The sequence below is a fragment of the Vicugna pacos genome, chromosome 4 (genome assembly GCF_048564905.1).
Source record: "Vicugna pacos chromosome 4, VicPac4, whole genome shotgun sequence".
Taxonomy (NCBI): Eukaryota; Metazoa; Chordata; class Mammalia; order Artiodactyla; family Camelidae; genus Vicugna; species Vicugna pacos.
Genome location: NC_132990.1, coordinates 57,180,146 through 57,201,133, shown reverse-complemented (window position 1 = coordinate 57,201,133; position 20,988 = coordinate 57,180,146). Strand labels below are relative to the sequence as shown.

The 20,988-nt window shown below is 45.0% G+C and overlaps 1 long non-coding RNA gene across 4 annotated transcripts; it reads right to left on the bottom strand.

Annotated features, from left to right (window-relative positions):
* Positions 1-1,024: 1,024 nt before the first annotated feature.
* LOC116280339 (uncharacterized) lies at positions 1,025-20,444 on the bottom strand. Of its 4 annotated transcripts, XR_012072158.1 has the most exons (7): positions 18,790-18,872; positions 12,258-12,368; positions 11,391-11,525; positions 9,880-9,948; positions 2,552-2,672; positions 1,606-1,751; positions 1,025-1,482 (listed from the first exon to the last, which is right to left on the bottom strand). It is a non-coding gene; the product is annotated as an uncharacterized lncRNA (long non-coding RNA). The 4 variants fall into 4 exon arrangements; XR_012072160.1 differs by lacking the exons at positions 12,258-12,368; positions 18,790-18,872 and adding an exon at positions 18,883-20,444; XR_012072157.1 differs by lacking the exon at positions 12,258-12,368 and having other exon boundaries at positions 11,391-11,542.
* Between the last annotated feature and the right edge of the window lie 544 nt (positions 20,445-20,988).

Below are 20,988 nucleotides of genomic sequence, written 5' to 3'. Positions count from 1 at the left end.
TGTGCCACTTCTGAGACCACCTGACAGCCAGTCAGCCGCCCTTCTCTCGGTACTACTCTGATCTCACCACCCTCAACCTTTGATCCAAAGCACTGAGCCTCACCAAGCCTCAGTTTACTCAACTGTAGAATGGGCACGTTACCTCCAACCTCCAAGGGTGGCTGTGGGAAGCAGATGAGATAAAGCGTTCTGACAGCCAGCAAGTCTCCTGGCTTCCCATCTTGCCCTTCCTTCCCTGACACAGACCCTCACCCTTCCTTTGTTGGCCCACTCCCAGCAGTGCCTCCCCAGACTCCCAGCTTTTGTCCCCGTGCCTGCCGGCACCGTGCAGATACGCTTCTCCAAACTCCTTTGGCTGCGTGGAGGAGCCCTCACTCCCTACCCCTGACCTGTAAACAGTGTTCATCCTTTACCCAGTGGGCTGTGCATCCTTGCCGCCACATGTCTCCCGCTGGTTAGAATGCCTTCCTCATCTCTGCCTGATGAGCTTCGAGGCATCTTTTGAGTCTTAGCGCTCCTGCCACCTCTCCTCTAATGCCTCCGCAGGCTCCTTCTGCCTGCTCAGCTCTCTCTCCTGCCCTCAGCACCCGATGCTTTCCTGTGTCATAGCGCTTGCTGCTACAGTGGTTTAACTGCTCTTTTTTTTTTCAAGTCCCACCTAAAGCATAAGCCCCTTGAGGACAAAGAGAGATCATCTTCTCCTATGCCATGTTTCATCAAATGCTGTCTGCCAACACATTTGTAGATGCACCATTATTTTATCTACCATTAAGAAAGAAAAAATAGGGCGTGGGAAGGGTAATAGCTCAGTGGTAGAGTGCATGCTTAGCATGCATGAGGCTCTGTGTTCCATCCCCAGTACCCCCATTTAAAAAAACAAAATTAAATTAAAAATACTTCTTAAAAATTAATTTAAAAAAAGAAAGAAAAATGGTGTCAATTACATTGGGACACCTTGCCTTCTTATTACTTGGAATTTCTATTTGATGCTTAGTGAAAGAATCCTTCTGAACTTACTTAGAAATAGTTTTAATACCATTTATTGCTTTCATGCATGTTACATACATTCATCTATGAAATCAGTTGGGTGAGGCATGAATACTTCCATCGTGACTAGCCTTGTAACAGCCATTGATTGTAACACCTATCCCAGTTCTAAAGATGTTAAAAAATGAGGGGGGAAAAGAGTCCTAAATTCAAGGAAATACAGATCATATGTTCTCTTAGACTAGTGTCTGGCACCCAGTATATGGTGTCTGGTCCACATGGTCCTTCAACGTTTGTAGGCTTGCTGTTGCTTTGTGACGTGCCCCGGGCCAAGCTAAAGCGAGAGTGACCGTTTCTGTATTGCCCTGGACCTCTCACATGTGTCCAAGGCTTCCGGAAGGACAGGCAGGCACCAAGGCTGTGCTGTAGGAAGTCACTCGGGGAGGAGCTGGCAGCCGGGGAACAACATTGGGACTTAGGAGGAGGTCTTGGTTTCTGGAGGATGAGAGGACCGCGAATGGGGTTTTGTTGGGCAGAGAGAAGATGGACATGAAGTCTTCAGATCCCCAGAAGTTAAGCAGAGTCAGGCTGAGACCATAGAAGTGTATTTTTACTTACGTGTAGACTTTTGGACCCCATGTCCAGGAACAGCAATGAACGCCAGGCTCTGCGCTGTCTCCAGCATCCTCACTCTCCCTCAGTGGTGGAGGCAAAGGGACTCAGTTTTTTTGGATGGTGAGAGACGGGGAAACAGGAAGTTAGAACTTAAGGAAAGTAATAACACGGTCAGGCCAGAAATGCCCCACGGTCTCCATGTGAGTGTCATTTGTTTGAATGAGTCAAACTGAATTTAATTTGGCTGATCTTGAATGTGCAACACATACGCACACACAGAATTTGTGTGAGGGGGGAAGAGAAAGGCCCCCGTTGCTTGGTGTCGTATTTTAAGCTTAGAGAAATTCGGGAGGCTATCCCCAAGCCTCTGACCCTTGGCTACCCTGAGCCTCGCTCTGTGCACAGAGGAGTCTGTCCAAACTCAAGTGGGTTTGGCCAGCCCAGAAACTTGACGTCACACAGAATAGGAGGGGCAGGAGGAGGGGGCTTGACTGTGTCCTGGGAAGACCCTTGGGTGCACTGGCGGGGCCGTCCCAGGCCTGCGTATGTAAAATGGGGCTCGTGAGACCTCCCCTGTGGGCAGGGGTGAGCGTTCACCATGCATCTAACAATCCACACCCCTGGCAGGGGAACTGCTGTGGATTCCTTGGGGGGGGGGGTTGCCCACAGTGCTTGGAGTTAACCCGTCAGTTGCTGGATCCTAGGGAGGACCAAGGGACAGTGTAGTGAAGGACACTCAGGACAGTTGCTATGTATTGACAGCACGGATAGAATATTGTAAAAGCAATTGGACTGTACCCATGTGCATCATATGAATGGCACCCTGCCTGTGGGCTCTCTGTGAAGGTGACAGGAGACCAGGAGATGAATAAGTGAGTGAGTGAATGAGTGTGTGGGCCCCGTGGCCTGAATTGTGAGTCAAGAATGCTCTCATCCAGGAAATACTTACTGCACCTCTACAATGTGCCAGTCTTCATGCCAGGTGCTGGGAATGAAAAGCTGATTCCGAAGGAACCCTTCTGGGAAGAGTCCTTCTTGGGTCAATAAGTGATGGGTGGGAAGGGCATCTCCTGTGGAGGGAACAGCATAAGCAAAGGCACAGAGGCAAAAACAAAAGAAAGTAAAAGCAAGCGAGCGAGCAACAAAAAGCAGCCACAGGCTGTCATTGTGGCGGGTGTAAAATCGGAGGCTGGAAGCAGCAAGAGATGGGGCTCAAGTAACAGGAGCACAAGTAACAGACAGTCTCATGAGGGTTGAGCACTGCTGTGTAGGAGAGTGAAGGATGTGCAGCAGGTCATTTTCACACTAAATAATCTTTCGGCAGCAGTGTGGGAAATGGTCTCCAAGGGCTAAAAGTGGAGGCAGGGAGGCCACTTTGGGAGCTCTTGCAATAATTCAGCTAAGTGATAATACAGCAAAATATAAATTGGTAGAATAAACTGAATATTAAGTTTGGGTTTTTTTTTTTCTTTTAAGTGGAAGAGTGGAGAGAGAGAAATAGGGCCAAAACTAGATCAGCAAACCTAGGGCTGGAGAGAAAGTGACATATTACAGAAATATAGTCAATACTTCATAATAACTTTGTATGGAGTGTCATCAATAAAAATAACAAATTACTATGTTATACACCTAATGTGCTATTATAATATTATGTATCACATAATATACAGTATTGTAACAAATATAATGTCGTAAGTCAACTAAATTTCAATTTAAAAAAAGAAGAAGAAAGAAAAGAAATACTTGGGATTGGGAGTCAGGGGGACGATGTAGCCAAAGGGACCCAGAGGTGACAGTGTTACCAAGATCAGAACCGAGGAACAAGCAAGTTTGAGAGGAAGATACTGGGGACACTGGAGGAGCTCTAGAACATCCAAGTAGAGAGCGTGGATAAGAAGATTTGCCTCCTAGTCCCACAGGTTTCCGCCAAGGTTTGCTTTGGCTCACACTCTCCGAGTCCTGGGACAAGAAAGATAATTCTATGGATTTCAGTTACTTTACCATCATCTTTGTTTTAATGAGCTGAGATCTTGTAGTTTAAAAAGATGGCTAGGGATTCTGCCCAGAATGTCTTTTCCCCCTTTGTTATGGAAGTGTAGCCTACACACAGAAAAATGCACCAATCATACGTGTGCAGCTCAACAAGTGTGCCATTTGGGTTGTATTAAAGATCTTAAAAATACTCACAAGCGCGCGCACACACACAAATATGTAAACAGAAGCCAGCCTCCTCTCTAAGAATTTCAGATGGTGAGACTCGGAGCAGCTGTGGGCATGACCACACCATTAGCCCACCACCCTACCTTCTCACAGTACAAGACCCTTTGGGATCAGACCCCTGCCCACTCCTCCTTCAACCGCGGCCAACACAACCCCATCCCCTTGGCAGATCCAGCCCCAGCCGCACTGATCCTCAGTGTCACAGAGCCTGACAGCTCACCCATCGAACTACACCCGTTTTGCTTCTCCAGCCTTGCCCCCAGTTCCTCCAGGTCCATTCAGCAAATTATCTCCAGGCTCTAACAACCATTCCAATGCTTCTTATTCTGTGAAGCTTTCCTCCTCACGTCTCCTATCCCCACCCCTGCTGCGCCCCATTCTGGTCGCTGCTTCTTTTTTGATTTCTAAACCCTGTCAATTAAACGGAATTACATGGCAGGCTTTCCTGACTGAGGTTGAGTAGATCCTTAACTCTCTCTGGGTCCCACTGCCTCCACTGAGCTCTCAGAAAAGTCTGTTTTGAAGAAAGAAAGGAAGGCAAGAAGAGAGGGGTGGAGGGAGGGGAGAAGAGAGGGAGGGAGAGAGGAAAGGAGGCAGGAGGGAAGGGAGAGAGGGAGGAAGATATGTGAGAATTCACTTTTATCCTCAGATCCGAGCCTGAGAAAAAAATGTGTGGGCTATGAAAACAAGAGGTGTAGCCTGGAGTCTCAAACCTACAACTGACCAACCGTGGACCACGAACAATCCCGTTAACCCCCTTCCTAATTGATTCCTTCTGCTTTTCAAATGTCCATGACCCTCAAGGCAGGAGTTTTGAAACTTAATAAATAGATGCTCATGATCTCGTTCCTCTAGTTCCACCTTCTCTCATTTGGTCTCCACTAGTGTGAAGACAGACTAATGCAAAACATATTTCTTTCCATTTTTACCCTCTGAAATGTAAAACTGAGCGACAGAGAGGGAGGAAAACAAGAGATGCTGAATTCTTTCCACACGGGATACAATAAAGTTAAGTAATACGGCTTTTCATTGTTCTGCAATGGGGCAGGATCAATAGCTTGCTTGGAGACTCCGTGTTGGCCCCTCTCTTTGTCCACGAGGGCAGCGAGACGTGCAGATTCTCAAGGGCAGACTAGTCCATGCCCTACATCAGTCATCCTCTTTCACAAGGCTCCTCCATCAGACCTCATTCTCTTGTACACAATTCATCTCATTAACCGGCTGCAGCTGCAATTAGGAGTGGGAGAGTCCAGGCATGTGTTTGGGTTCGAGATGTGTCTTGTGTGATGCTTCAAACACTTCGGGTTTGGCAAAACCCAAGACACATTCTGTCAAGTTCTCTTCCCCCTTCATTTTTTAAGCCCGAGTGTATTCGAGAGAAATGTGGTCCATCTGATTCTCATTCATTTTTGCCTAACTCAACAGAAAGTTGTGTCGGAAGAGCGAGAAAAAGCCCAAGCGGCAAATCCAGCCTGTTTAATGGAAGTCTTCTTAGAATCTCTGTCTCTTCACCTCCCACGATTTGACATGCTCCAAACAGGCCAAGCGGTTTCATCTGTCTGTGCCTTTACACTTGCTCCCTAAACATGGAAGTCTCTTCCCTTTGACCCCCTCCTCTGCCCACTGACTCCCGCTCCGCAAGCCCAGTGCAAAGATCGTCCCCTCGGTGGAGGCTTTCTCCATCATCCAACTTGCAAATAATTGCACGGTCCTCTGAGCTCCCGCGGTCCTTCACCTGGAGCCCTAACTAGCCCTCAACTCCGTTCTGCTTGTGTTACAGTCGAATGTTAAACCAGGTGAGTCAAGCCCTCACTGACGTCCTCATCCATGTGAAGCCCTTAACCATAATTAAAGGCCTTCGCAAGAAATGGCAGACAAAAACGGGCATTTGCGGTCCTGCTGTTGCCAAAAACATTAATTATTGTGTCTATCGATGTGCCTCTGCGGGCTTCCAGGTGAGAAGAGAGCTTGAGGCTTGAGGACTCAAAATAACAATGGGCTTCTTCCTCTGTGATAATGAGAGCTGTGGAATCCAGCGTGTTCCCTTTTTGTTCTTGGTTGCCAGGAAGCCGAGACGCAGATCTGATGTTCAGTCTTAGCAACTCTATTGCGTGCTGGCTTCCTTTTTTCTCCCGGACTTGGTTTTCTATTTCTATATTACTAACGTACAAAGGAAAAGAAAACGTATCGTTCTCCGTGAGTCACTTCAAAGTCTGTAGAGTGGCCCAGTAAAGGGAAAAGGAAAAATAATAAAGAGCTATGACGATTTCATCTGCAGAACAGATTCAGTATTTAGGAAAAGGTTTTGCTTTTAATCTTTAATCTTAGGGTTTGCATGAAATACTGAATCTTTTACCATGTGGTAAATAATACAAAGTCAATTTTTTAACTTAGAGTTAATCAAATGTAATTGTTAAAAATATAATCGTTTGTAATTCTGACCCCCCCTGCCCCTACCCCGGAACACAGCATATGTCATTCATAGTCTCTGCATCCCCCTTCATATTAGCAGGGCGCTCTGTACATACCTGGCACTCGGCAAGTTATCTATTAAGTGGGTAAGGAACAAAGGCCTTCCAAGTGAATTTAGAAACCAGAGAGAAGGGTTCCAGGCTCCGTTATCTCTAGACCATCCTGGGTTCAGAGCCTAGCTCTGGATGGCCACACAGCCCTGAGACGGACAGTTACTCAGATCCATCTGAACCCCAGTTCCTTCATCTGTAAAATAAGGCTTTAACCACTGTTTCAGGGTTGCTTTGAGGATTAATTCAGAGGCAAGATGCTTAATACTGTAAACTGCCTTCCTTTTACTTACAAGTGCTTATGGGCAGGAAAAAAAACCAAAACACTGTATGTTTTAAACAGGCAACTGACCCAGGGAAGACAAGAGGAGGTACCTGGGCAATTGTCATTAGCTGCATAATACATACTTCTTAGAATCATAGAAATGAGAAAAAGTAAGATGGAAAAGAGAATCCAAGCCCGTAGGTTTCTTCCAAAGGAGGCAGTGGCCCTTACCTGCTGGTCACAGGAATCAGCAGTTTAAACAAGATTCTGCTCAGTCACTTAAATGTAAATATGAGCAATAGAAAAAAGTAAACAAACTTTTGGTTTTTAACATCTCAATTGCCCTAGAGTCGTGGTAGAATGATTTTCATCAAAATGGAATAATACAATCAGCCCCAATGGGCCCTCAGGACGATTTTACATGACATCTGGAGAAGCATTTATTGTTTTAACCATCATGTATTTATTATATGCGTGTTATAAAACCTTGAGCTAGACCATCCAAACTGTGATATTACAATATTGTTATTAAGTTTATTTTAAAGTTTTAAAATGTTTTTTAAAATGAGTGGATTTAGAGGGGAGGGTATATAGCTCAGTGGTAGAATGCGAGCCTAGAATCCATGAGGTCTTGGGCTCAATCCCTAGTACCTCCGTTAAACAAACAAATAAATAAATAAACAAATAAATAAATACATAATTGAATGAATAAACCAACCAACCAACCGATCAACCAAATTACCTGCCCCCACCAAAATTTTTTTTCCTTACGTTTACTTATTTAATTTTTTTCAGTTTTATTATGTAGAATTATTACAGTTCGACTGCACATACACATTATATTGCATGTAAATACATGTAAACAGTACACTGCACATTTTTAAAGTTTTCATATATGTACCAATTATCATTTCTAAGAACAGATTAGCTCTTTAGCTTTTTAAACTTACATAGCTATCAAAGGAATAAAGAAAAACATTTTTTAAAGAAATAGTATCAGTTGAAAATTTATTTTTTTCATCCTGAAAAAGTAAATAAAAATAAAAAGTGGATATAAACAGAAATATTGATCCTACTGTGACTACTGGAATGTATCAATGCCAAAAAAGGTTTTCACATAGTTCTACAATCACTGCAAGGGTGGAAAACACAACTTGAACCTCTGGGTCTTAAGTGACTGTTTGATTTCAGGAAAATCATGACACTGGGCCCCTCAATTTTGGTCCCCAGATGATTTTCCCAAAGATTTCCAATCCCATGTACACACTCTACACTGCCCCCCCCCCCGGATTTCACAGCAGTCCCCCTACACACCCTGCACCCTTCCACCTCTAGGCCGTGTTCTGCCTGGACACCCCTCCTCTGCCCGCCCTGCCAGGCCAGCCTCCGGCAGAATCAATCTCTCTCTCCTCTGGGCTCGTGCAACCTTGTGTACCCAGCTTGCTATTATGACACATGGCACCCTGTATTACAATTTCTTGCAGGGGTGGTCCCAGGCAAGGTCTCGGGTTTTTGAAATTCTTTTTTTCTTTATTGAAATATAATGGACGTGCAGTATTGTGTCTGTTCCAGGTCGGTTTCAGGCGTGCTACATAGTGATTCGATATTTGCACACATTATGAAATGATCACCAGGGTAAGTCTAGTAACCATCTGTCCCCATACAAAGCTATTACAGCATTATTGACCATATTCCTTATGCTGTATATTGCATCTCTGTGGCTTATTTATTTTATAACTGGACATTTGTCCCTCTTAATTCCCTTCACTTATTTCCCCCAACACCCTTCTCCATGTTCTCTATATCTGTGAGTCTTTTTGTTTTGTGTTTTAGATTCCACAGAGACAATGTCACTTGTCTCTGTGCCCTGAGTCCCTAGCCTAGAGTATGAAATAACTAAAAAATTAAGTAACTTAAAAATACCATTGAGACCGTGCTATGTTTAGAAATTTAAAGGCATACATACTTGTCTTAATCATTTACCGGGGACCACAGGCCACAAGGAGAACTTGACTTTCCTCTCCCCACTGCACTTCTTGTGCATCCTGACAAGGCCAGCTCTCATAAAATAAGCTTTCCTAAAATAAGTGTTAGTTAGCAGTTTCCTACTATTTTTTGGTGATTATTTGATTGCAATCTTTCTCCTGGGAGTAGACTGTGAGCTCCCTGTAGGGAGGTTCACATCTTTCTTTGTTCACTGTTGGCCTTTGTATCAATGCCCAGCATTGAGCGAGACACATAGCTGGTACCTACCCCCTAAATATGTTGTATGAACGAATGAATGAACTTCTCTCCGTACACACACACGGGCTTCTAGCACCTACACTGCTGTATTGATCACTGAGTAGGCAGATGGTTGACACAGGGACCAGAGTAAACTCTCCTGTTTGTTTTCCAGGCAGATTACAGCAGAAACACGATGCTTGCCAACGAGAAGGGGAGAAATTCAAAATAGTAAACGGAGTGTGCGCTCACTCACGGGGCTCGATGAGGGCTTGACAAACAACACGGAGCCAAAATAAATGTGTTAAAAGTATACCCCAGCTAATGAGTATTGACCATGTCCTTTCAAGAATTCTCCCAGACCTCAAGAAGAAAACCTGTAAGGACTGGAAGAGGACTTGGGCAAGCAGGGAATATATTATCTACACTGACAGCTCCTCAGAACTGGGAGGACACCGCCCACAGAAAGAAAGAAGAAGAAAGGATCAGTGTCCTATTAAAACAAAGACAAAGCCACTCTACGAACTGCTTTTGTCCAGCCAGACAACAGATTTTTTTTAAAAAAGGATCAAAGTTACTTTACCAGCTCAGTTTTCGGCAAAGTTGCAGGGAGGGTTCAGAAGAAGAAACATCTCAGCCTTGAGAGCTAGCAGATTTGTTGGGGTTTTATTTCCCCCTTTTTTATGTGAGAGTATCTAGGCTGAGGTCATCCAGACAAGCCAAGAATGGACCCAACAATCCAAGTTAATCCTGATACTTCGGGGCCACCAGGGACTTGCTCTCCTCCCTCCTTCATGTCACAGCTGAAGAGGCCGATGTGCAGACAGAGCCAGCCCCTGACCCCTGCTCATGCATGTGCGGAGCCAGGCGCGGACTGAGACGCCAGACCGTCCAGCTTCTCGGTCAGGGCTCACATCTCTGCCCATCCTGTTCCGGGGCTGCAAACAACAAGCCCCTGCAGGCCTGCGGCCCCGCGCGCCAAACAAAGCTGATTGGCTGCAAGCTTTGCTTTCAGATCAACCGTTTTAGCGCTAAGTTTTAGCTCACCTGGAGTCTTGATAGCAGAGGTTTTTCTATCCTGTGGGCATTCCTGAGATGTCCCCAGATGATGTCACCCTGGAGAACAAGCAGTGAGCCTCCTGGTACCATTGTTTTCTTAAATATTTGCTAGTTTCAGGCAACCTCAACTAATCAGGTCCCAGTGGTCTTGAGTACCAGACAACAGTATGTTGGCTGGTCCTGGAGTTCCTTGAAGGCAGGAACCACTTTTTATTTATTTATTTACTGAAATATAGTCAGTTTACAATGTTGTGTCAATTTCTGGTGTCATAATGTTTCAGTCATACATATACATACATATATTTGTTTTCGTATTCTTTTTCATTATAGGTTACTACAAGATATTGAATATAGCTCCCTGTGCTATCCAGTAGAAACTTGTTGTTTATTTTATATATCTGCAAATCTCGAACTCCCAATTTATCCCTTCCTACCCCCCCATAACCATAAGTTTGTTTTCTATGTCTGTGAGTCTGTTTTTGTTTTGTAAATAAGTTCATTTGTGTCTTTTTTTTTTTAAGATTCCACATATAAGTGATAACCTATGGTATTTTTCTTTCTCTTTCTGGCTTAGAATGATGATCTCCAGGTCCATCCATGTTGCTGCAAATGGCATTATTTTATTCTTTTTTATGGCTAAGTATTATTCGTGTGTGTGTGTGTGTGTGTGTGTATTTCTTTATCCAGTCATCTGTCGATGGACATTTAGTGTAACATGGGCAAGCCACCTCTGTTCCCTAGGCCTCTGATTCCATATGTGCGAAGTGGAAGCCCCTGATTACATTTAGGTTGCTTCCGTGTCCTGGCTATTGTAAATAGTGCTGCTATGAACGCTGGGGTGCGTGTATCTTTTCAAGTTAGAGTTTCCTCCAGATATATGCCCAGGAGTGGAATTGCTGGATCATAGGGTAATCTATTTTTAGTTTTTTAAGGAATCTCCGTACTGTTTTCCACAGTGGCTGCACCTAACTACATTCCCACCAGCAGTGTAGGAGGGTTCCCTTTTCTCCACATCCTCTCCAGCATTTATTGTTTGTGGACTTTTGAATGATGGCCATTCTGACTGGTGTGAGGTGATACCTCATTGTAGTTTTGATTTGCATTTCTCTGATAATTAATGATACTGAGCATTTTTTCATGTGGGAACCACTTTTTACTTGTCGGAGCAACCCCACTGTCACAGTAGGACAGCAAAATGGAAGGCTGAATACTGCACAGAATCTGAAACTGAAGCCAGAAAGAACCTTGTTAAAAGCTTACAAAGGTGCCTAGCCTCAATATTCTCATCTGTAGCTAACACTAATCACCAACTACCTAATAGAATTGCCATGGGGACAGGAGATGCATCAAGCACCCGAGATGCTCCGTCAGTAGCCCTCACAATGACGTCCTCCATCAACGCAGATGCAAGGAAAGGGTGAAAGAAGGCAAATTTTAAATCGGTTCTTTCCTAGGAGACAAGCAAGAAATAAAGAAAAGGAAACAACAAATGCAATTACCTAGCCTGTGAGTAGTCAGACTTTCCTCCACTATTTGTTGTCGGAGCTTAGAGCTTGGTTTTAAAGCCGGCTCTGCCTCATCCCAACTTCTGCTTCATCTCCCAGTGAAGTCATAACGCTGGGCTCACTCTCCGTCTATTGACACAGAGAGCCTGTGAGTCACAAATTCAACAGGGTGACTTTGCTGCAGTGTGATTGACTGGAAAATGTTCCCTCATCTGAAACTTTTTCTTTTTCAAGCAAATGGACATGCTTATTTTTGCAACAAGGGGCGCAAGCTCTTTATTTATTTGACGTTGGTCTCTGTGACCTTCCAGCTGGCCAGGGGAGGGCTCACGACGTTTACGATTTGCCTTACGAAGTGACAAAAATTTTTCCCTCTCCCTCTCCTTTCCTGCCCACTATTATATCTAAAGCAAACAGCCCCAGCACAATAGCTAGATTGCTCTTCAATTTGGTGTTTACTTGACATTTACACACTGGCCGTGCTGGACAACTCAGTCATTCCAGAACAGGGGCCCCGCCAGCAAGCACTGGGTCCGACGTGTGCTCAACCCCGAGCAACACAAAATCCTGAGACAGCTAGACGATGTCTTGAGAAATACTTGTGCTGCTGGGTTTGACTCTTATGCCTGAATTAGCACATGTGAGGTGAGGAGGTATCAGAATGTCTGCAGCCATACCAGACAACATCTCCCTTATCCATGCAGGTCAGATACCACTCTCCCTCCATATTCATTCTAAGATAGATCTATTCTGGTCTTTGGTGCTAAAGCTCCTCCGGACTGGGCACAGATTACTGACTTGATGAACAGCATCTCCAGTCATTCATTTCTTCCTCTGTATCATGGAGTGAATAATACCTACCTCACAGGATTATTGAGGGCACATGTGCAAAGCGTCTGGGGCAGATTGAGGCACTTAAAAGATGCACCAAAAATGCAGGTTCTCATCCTCCCCCGAGATCCATGCTTCTGGCTGCAGGAGGGAAAGGGGTTCGGGGTGGGGGCAAGTTATAGGGGTTCCTGGCAGTGAGGTTTGAAGCAGGGAAGGAGGCTGGGACTTGGCTGGGAGCCAGGAAGTGTGTTCCATGGTCCCAACTCTGCCAGTGTGTGACATGGGCAAGTCACCTCTGTTCCCTAGGCCTCTGATTGCATATGTGCGAAGTGGAAGCCCCTGATTACATTCTAATATTATCCAATTTCCACGCCCTCAGAGGCTGGAGGCAGTCCAAGCCAACTGCCGTACCAGGTTGACTAGCTCCAAAGCTGATATATGTAAGTGCCAGTGTTTAAAAGAGTAAGATGCTAATACTCCATGCTGGGCAGCATGTAATAACCTTCATGCCTTGCTGATGGGAACGCAAATGCTGATGGGAATGTTAATTTTGGGAGGAACAATTTGAAAATGGTTGATAATGTTAACATAGTAAAACAATTTCTATAAATTGAGCCTAAGGAAATAAGTGACTATGTCTATGGGTACACATGAAAATTCTGGAATAGTGAAAAACTGGAAACACTCTAAATGGCCATCAAAATGGGACTGATTGAATACCACTATTAGGAAAGACTATGATGTGTTTTAAAATGTGTATCTATGCATCAACATACCTGGGTGACTGTGGGACATTGCTGAGTGAAGATAAAAACAAACTGACAGAGCTGTGTGTGAAGGATAATTGGTGTTTTAAAAATAAATTTTAATATTTTTATACATGCATAAAAATCCTGAAAATTTGCACACCAAACTGCTAATCATAGTCATATCTGGATGGGTAGGGTGTGGATTTATTTTTTTTTTCTTGAAACACACATTTACTGATTTTTTAAGTAAACAATTATTAATTTTTAAAATCAAAGAGCAAGAGATTTTTGGCTAAGCATAGTGTGTTTAACAAGAGTGTTTTTTCATGCTCCTTCTGATACCCCATTCAGGTGAGAGTAAAGGAAGTGAAAAGGCAAAACCTACCGGAACAAGGAGAGTGAGAACCGGGAAACAGACTGACAAACAGCCACAAACTTAGATCAGAGGAAGGGGAACACTAAGCAGATCAATTTCAAGGAACAGGACCCTTGGAAGGCTCAGTTAGTGGAGACATCAATTACGCAAAAAGTTAAGGTGCACGTGGGGATGGAAACAGGATTATTAATCAAAAGCCTATACAAGTAGCCATTGGAAAATCCATCCATCCACCCACCCGTCTACCCATTCATCTATCCATCCATCCATCCAAGCCGTCAGGCCCTAAATTCCTCTCCCACCAGAAGCAGCAGGGTGACTGCTTTTCCCCCCAACTTGGGCAGAAGGTTAGAGCTTTATTCACTGGAGAACTTGAACCAAGAACTCTGGACACAGGGAAGCCTGGCACAGCTAGGAAAAGGGGCAAACAGGCATGACTGAAGGGCAGGCTACACGAGGAGAAGTGATGCGACAGGAGTGATGCTAAGTGACGACCCTGGACCAGTCACCTAGCGCCACTACTCGGTAGTTTTTAAAACTGTAAAATGGGGTTCACTTGTTAAACAAATGTACTGAGCACCTACTATGTGCCAGCAAACTGCATTGTGTTCTGGAATAAGAGTAAGTCAGGTAGGGTCCTTGGCTCTTGAAGCCTGCATTCTAGTGCGCCAATGGCAGTGCCAACTTCGGAGGAGAAATGACTTACTACACAGAAACTGCTCAGCGCGGTATGCGGTACAGAGTCTGACAGTCATTAATTATTCATTTGAATGTCCCTGCTCCCTCTGATTTCTGGAGGGAGAACACGGCAGATCCTTCCAGTTCTCTCCCAGGAAAGACAAGATTAGAACTTTGCCAAGATTGTTAACCAGTATATATAATCCTTCAATGGTGAATTCGACTTTGAAACTCTCCTCTCTCCAACCTAACTCTTGACTGGCTTATGAAGGGTCAAGGTCACTGACACAGCCGAAAAAGGCCTTTGCAAGTCATGGCATGAACCCAAGGAGTGTGATTCCCAAGTTAATGTATATCTGGACCTACTTAAAACAGTGTCTTTGTGAGGTTTTAGGCGAACTTGGTACTTAGTAGTTGCCTCTGCAGTGATGCTGGGATATCTGCTGGAAGCGGAAAGGAAATTCTGGGAGAAAGTATTTTGGTCATCACACCAAGATATTGCATCATCTCCCAACACTGGGCACTGCAGAACCTATTTCAAGTTTATCAAACAGAGATAACTATGTCAGGTTTCATCGCTAGAGGGGAGAAGCTAACATTAATGGAGTCTTCACACCCAATAGCTCAGTGCTCACAACAGCTCTGTGAGGCAGGTACACTCAGAGCCCCATGTTACAGACAAGGAAAGTAGAGGGCAGCTAGAAGAGATGCTTAAGTTCATCCGCCTAGTACGAGGCAGCACAGGGCCTGGAATCCAAATTCTCGGGGGGCAGTCCCAGCCATCTCCCCCAGCGTGGCTGCACTTCCACCCCAGGCCATTCCTTCATCTCCATAACCCAATGAATTCTGCCAGGACCCCTCCTTTCACTGAGTTTTATATATATAGCAGGAGAGGCAAAGAATCAAAATCAGATAATGACACTTTAATCTGCCCTCTCACAACCCAAAGATACTGTCTGGTCTTTAAAGGAGCCCAAGTTTCTGTTTATTTATTTGTTTATTGGGGTGGGGGCGGTAATTAGGTTCATTTATTTATTTTAATGGAGGTACTGGGGATTGAACCTCCCCCTTCCAAGTTTCTGTTTAAATGGAAAACTGAGTTTGCTGAATGAAACCCAGGACATTGAAATTCAACCAGTTCACTGTTTCCTATAAACACTTACCTCTAAGAGCTTTGCTGGGTAAGTGTGGCAATCAGAAAAATTAATTAGTAACTGACAACATAGACGGAATGTAGTCCCTGAACAGATTACCTTCTTGAATCTCTATTATGATGCTGGGAATTCCTCTGTTCTAGGGCTTCCTCTTTCAAGAAGCTCCTGATCATCTCTTGACATAAGACCACATGCCTCGATCTGAGTTAGCGACTTGGAAAGATGCATCAAGCCCAATGTGAAATATTTGAGTGCTGCCAGAAATTTATTTTGACCTTTCTTTTTTTTCAAACACTGACACCAGTGGCCATCCTCCCAGCACTCTCCTCACCAGCCAGTACATTAAAACTGATTAACAAACACAACGTTTGTGAGAAAGAGTCAGCCGCAGGATAATCAAATATATTGTTATTATTATTTTTAAATCATTTCCTTGGCCCGGAGTACATGATGTCAAATTGGCAAAAATAATCTCTCCTTTTGTCCGGGGCACAAACTGAGAAGGAAATTAAACACAGAATTGTTTGTCTCTTGTTTGCATTTCTCAGGGTGTGAAGCACTGGTTTTCAAACCCTGAAAATCCCTACACTTTCCATGGTGCAGAAGTTTGACCCATTCTGATTTAAACCAGGGAACCATGTTTTCCTCAGAAGGGCGACACTGTACTGGTTGAAGAGTCTGAGGACAGAGATTTTTTTCCCTCCAGTTTTTTTGAGATACAGTTGACATACAGTATAGCGAGGTTTTTTAAATTAAGGAGAGAGAATCTTTGAGAGTATAATAATGTTTTACTTCTCTTTTCAGTGCTAATTCTCCCTGGGGAAAGAGTTTACCAGGCCAGGAAAATCCAATGAACCAGGTTTAAGGAGAAAATTCCAGCAACAGCTTTCTCTGCTGATCTGCCTTCTTTGCTGGCTCGTTTACTTTAAATACTAGGTTTATTTTCAAAAGCATATAGTATCAGAGGATTCTTCTGTGGCCTTAAAAACACTCATCATAGATAAAGATGCTAGACCCTAATTTAATAGGTAAGAGAAGTATGACAAGAATGTATCTTACTCTTAAGATTACTCTGTAACTTAGACATTTAAAAATAAAAAAACCTAAAAAGAGTTTTTTTTAAATTTTTGTTTGTATCTTCTTAACATCCCAGAACAAGCTAAGGACACTGAAAAGCTGAATTTAACATATCACTGTCAGAATAGTTCAAGTTGTTCAGACAATCTCATCAGGTGCAGAATTTCTTTTTGAACAGCTTAAAGAATGGACTGGGCCTCACATCTGGGCGGTAAGAAGGTAGCTTAAGTGATTTGACCTAAAGGTTCATGAACAAGATTTTAATTAAATTTCTGAATTGATTTCTACATGTCTGTGATTCATTTTCTGCTCTAAAAACTTCAAAACTCACTATCTGGGTTTTGAAAGGCAATGGATTTGCCTACAGAAGAGTGGACGTTTTCTCCGTTTGGTTTTGGTTTGGCTTTCAGTTATTTTTGCTTGTGTTTTCCAGTTTGTCTGATTACAATGCCTTGGCTTGGGCTGTCCCCTCACTTTTCGTCCGAGTGCTTTGAGAGGACAGAATTATGAAGGACTTGACCTTCTGCCTCCTTCATTGGATTTTTTCAAAGAAAAGAAGTAGGTGGAAGAAGAGAAGGGACTGCAGAGCGGAGTACCAAGCCAGTGAACTCTCCGCCAGAAACAGAGACGATACTGACAAGATAAGGGCAGGGCTCCCAGATGAATCATTTCACCAAGTCGGTTTCACTGGCTCCCTTCATGCTACATTGAATACTCACTGGGCATTTGTCCTAAAGATGCCCCCGTGGAACCGGAGCCACAAACAAGTAACCAGGAATCCACTGGGTAAATGGCATAGCGCAGTGGCCACGTGGCTTTATTAGAGTTCAGAGGAAAGAGGACTGATCTAGACAGGGACTAACAGACCAAGGGACAGTTAAGAGGGGCTCTGGAGTTTGAGGCTGATGAGAGCCCCGAGAGGAGAAAAGGCATTTCAGGCAGGAAAACAGATGAGGAAAATACACATCGTGTCTTCAGAGACTTGAGAGAACAGTCAGTTAAAGTTGAGGGAGGGTGCGGTCAGTCTCTAGAGAAGATACTGTTCGTCTGCGGAGGGCCAGAGTGGGAAGAGTTGGGTACGTAGACTAAGGAGTTTGGTCTCGCTCTTTCAGGCGAAGGGCAGCTCTTGCAGGGTTGAGGTGGGGGCAGGGGTTGGACAGATGTGGAACTGTGGTGATTTGTGAACAAAATGGATTAGATCTAGCAGGGAAATCCCAGTGGGGTTATGGGGGAGGCGGCGGCGGCGAACAACAGTTTGGAGGTTATAGCAATAATTAAAAGTGATAAATGAAGAGGGCTTTACCAAGGCAGCCCAACCTGATAGTAGGGGAAAGATAGTGGAGATATTCAAGAATGGAAATGGTTGAAATCTGTGGACGTCTGGATGCCCAGGTCAAAGAAAATAAGGCAGGAGTTGAGGGAAATCCAGGTGACAGATTTTTCTGGGGAAAATTATAATACCAGTCTGACTGTATTGAGGTTGACAAAAAGGGATTAGCGAGCATAGTTGAGAGCTGAAAAGAAAGACAGGTTTCCTGTTAAGGGACTGTTGAGAAATGAAAAGCACATTATTCATTCAACAAACACTTAATAGAGTGCTACCATGTGCTAGGCAGGCACTGTACTAGAACTGGGGGATACAGCAGTGAACAGAGTAGCAGCTCCTGTCCTCATGAAGCTGAAGGTGCCCTGGAGAATACTGGTGATATTAACACCTATTACATATCAACTCCTGCACTAAATACTTTACTTGGATGGTTCCATTTAGAATCTTCATCCTATTAATATCTCCATTGTATAGAAGAAACAGGCAAAGTGAAGTCAAGGAACTTGCCCAGCCAGAAAGAGACAGAACACAAACCGGAGAAATCTAGTGTTAAAGCCCACTTACTTAACTTCTACACCAGACTGAGATGGAAAACAGGCTGGAGTTTACCAGGACACAGGAGTTACTCAGAGGGTGAGAAAAGCTTTGCCACCTCGAGAAAGTGACAAGACTCTCTCTGTTATTTATCCGTAGGGATTTCATCTCAAAGCCAATTTGGATACCTAAAAGCATCTCTTGCTTTCACCTTCTGACAAAGCAGCTTTTCCTGAGTCCTGTGGCATTTATGCATAGACACCAGGTCAGGGTGCTGCCAACTGCCGGATGCCCAGATCCCGTGCCCAGTTCTGGGTGCAGAGTCCTTCACCTGAAACAATTATGCAGTCTCTTCAACCCATCACACCCCTCCATGGCTCCACATTAAGCCCTTAGCGCTAATGGTTTCCATCTCATCTTCTGCCAACTAATGCAGTTTACACTGGGAAAAAAAAATTTTTATGACTCCAAGGACATTAATAATTAACTTCCATACCACAAAACTTGTAATATCAGTTTGCTAAAATAAAGTTACCAGTAAGTATTTAATTCTTCTTTAAAGGGTGTCTTCCACTATTATGTTAGAGTGCAATTTAGTCATCAAACGTTTACTCAGCCTCATGTTTATAAATTATATAGGGCAGGGATTTAACTCTTCTGGACCTACCTGTTCTGAAGACAAGAGGGAGGGTCATAACCCTGTTGTCACACCAGGCACCTGCCTTGAAAGGAGATGATTTGTGAACTTGAAGTTCCTTACCTCTTTTAGAAATCTGGAGCAAATATAGAGATTTCCCTTTATGATGCAATCCAGAAGAATTAACCAGAGAGTTGCCTGCCACAAAGGGGCACTGCCTTTCCTCCTCCAGGAGGCTGTTTGGCAACTACAAGTTCATCTTTTTAATTGAGCTTCAGAATCTCGTCTTGACTATATGACATAATAATAGTGGTTTTCCAATTCATCAGTGGACTATTGTTTTTTTCATTGTGGTGGTGACTTTTGTTGAAGGGGAAGGGCTACTGCCTTAGATTAAAAAAAAAAGAGAGAGACAAATCTTCAGCACTAGCTACCTAAATCGGAAATTCCCAGTCTTCACATACTTACATCCTGAGGGTGATGGCTGCCAATCAAGGGCTCATCCAAGTTCAATGGGGTTTAGGAACCTTGGCCTTGATGAAAAAGTGTATAGCGGTCCCCTGCAACCCTCAAGTCCAAGAAACTGTTGCCATCACAAATGAAGGGACCACGGGAAAGAGGTAGCATATATCCTCCTTTCTTGGTTCTTCCTTTTGAAACGGGCAATATTTTCAGAGTTAAAATAACTGGCCTGCTCCTCTGGGGTGGGGTTGAAACCCTCCAGGCCACAGGAGGGAGGGTCGAGGTTTCCCTGCCAAAGCTTGCCCTCCCCTCAGCTGCAAGGGCTCGCAGCCTTTGGCGAAAACCCGGCTGAAGGACGGAAGTCATCCTCAAGGGCTTCCAACTCTCCGGACCGAGAGGGATTCCTGGCGTTGGCAGAGAAGGCCGAGTGGATTCAATCGGGGCGCGATGCATTCCAAGAATGCTTCTGCGGTTGGCAAGGGGTGGAGAAATCAAGGATAACAAATATTCCGAGGAAACCTAATAGGTACCCGGATCGCAGGACTCAAAACAGGTGACAACGACTTAAAGTACAACTGGATCTCAACGAGGGTGAGCAAACACTCTGTCCAGTGCCGGGGTTTTCGACCCTTTCCCCAGTCCGTCTCTTCCCTTTTATTTCTTGGGCTGACACCCGACTGCTGCCGGCTGCATATACTAACGAGTGGGCTTGGTGGAAAGGGCGGGCGCAGCCCTCTGCGCGCCTGAATCCAAATAAAACACCTCGCAAGCCTACGTTCAGAAAGCGATACCGAACACTACACTCACGTTTAAAAAAAAAAGGCACTGTTTGTAGAGATGAGAGCGAAAACATTTCCCTGCTGGAAAATTACTGATCACAAACTAAGGGGGAGTGGGGGTGGGGAGGCAGAGTTACAAGACTGAAATAATGATAGCCGTTTCCTCTTCTTTTCCCGGTAGGCAGGGACGGCTGCCGCGAGCTCCGTGTGCCCTTTCCGGGAACTGGGGTCCCATTGCATCTCTCCACTTCCTGGCACGGGGCCACTTTTCAACTAAGTCCCTTTCGGTGGGCTTGACCGCTCGGACCCAGAGCCAAGGGAGCGACTTGCCGTTTGACCCTTGCCTCGCCATTTCAACTCTTCATGACTCAGTTTTCTCATCCATAAAGTGGAAAGAAGAGCGCCTGACTTACAAAGTGCTTTAAAATTCCTGGATGAAAGGTGTCCCCGCCCCTCCCGCCCCTCTTCCCTCCCTCGCCTCACAAACTGAATCTTGAGCCCTTTCACTCCCTTCCTCGCTCCTTTAAATATCAAATTTGTAGTTCTATTTCCCATCCCGGCCTCTTTCCGCCCTTCCCAGGCGAACAGCCCTCCGGCCTTCTCAGGCTCCCAGTCCTCGCCGCGCCGTGCCGGGCCCCCGCCTTCTCTCTACCCCCGCCTTCTCTCTACTCTCCCACCCCCATCCCGCAGAAAAGTCCGCAAACAACCGTGCGAGGCCAGGCCAAGCTCCCGCAGTGGCGCCGGGGGACTAGAGCCGGGCTCCTGCGTGCGTGTGAGAGGGACAAGGCTGGATGAGTCACGCGGATAATCGCGCTCCTCTCTAGTGCGCAGGCTGCGCGGCGAGCGCGCAGCAGGGCGGGGGCGGGGCGCGTTACCATCCCCCTCTCCCCCCACCAGCTTTCTCCGCCGCGGGCTCCGACCCCAGGGAGCGGCCCGTGGCGACGCCAACTGTCTTGGTCGCGCGACGACCGGACCTGCGTCCCATACC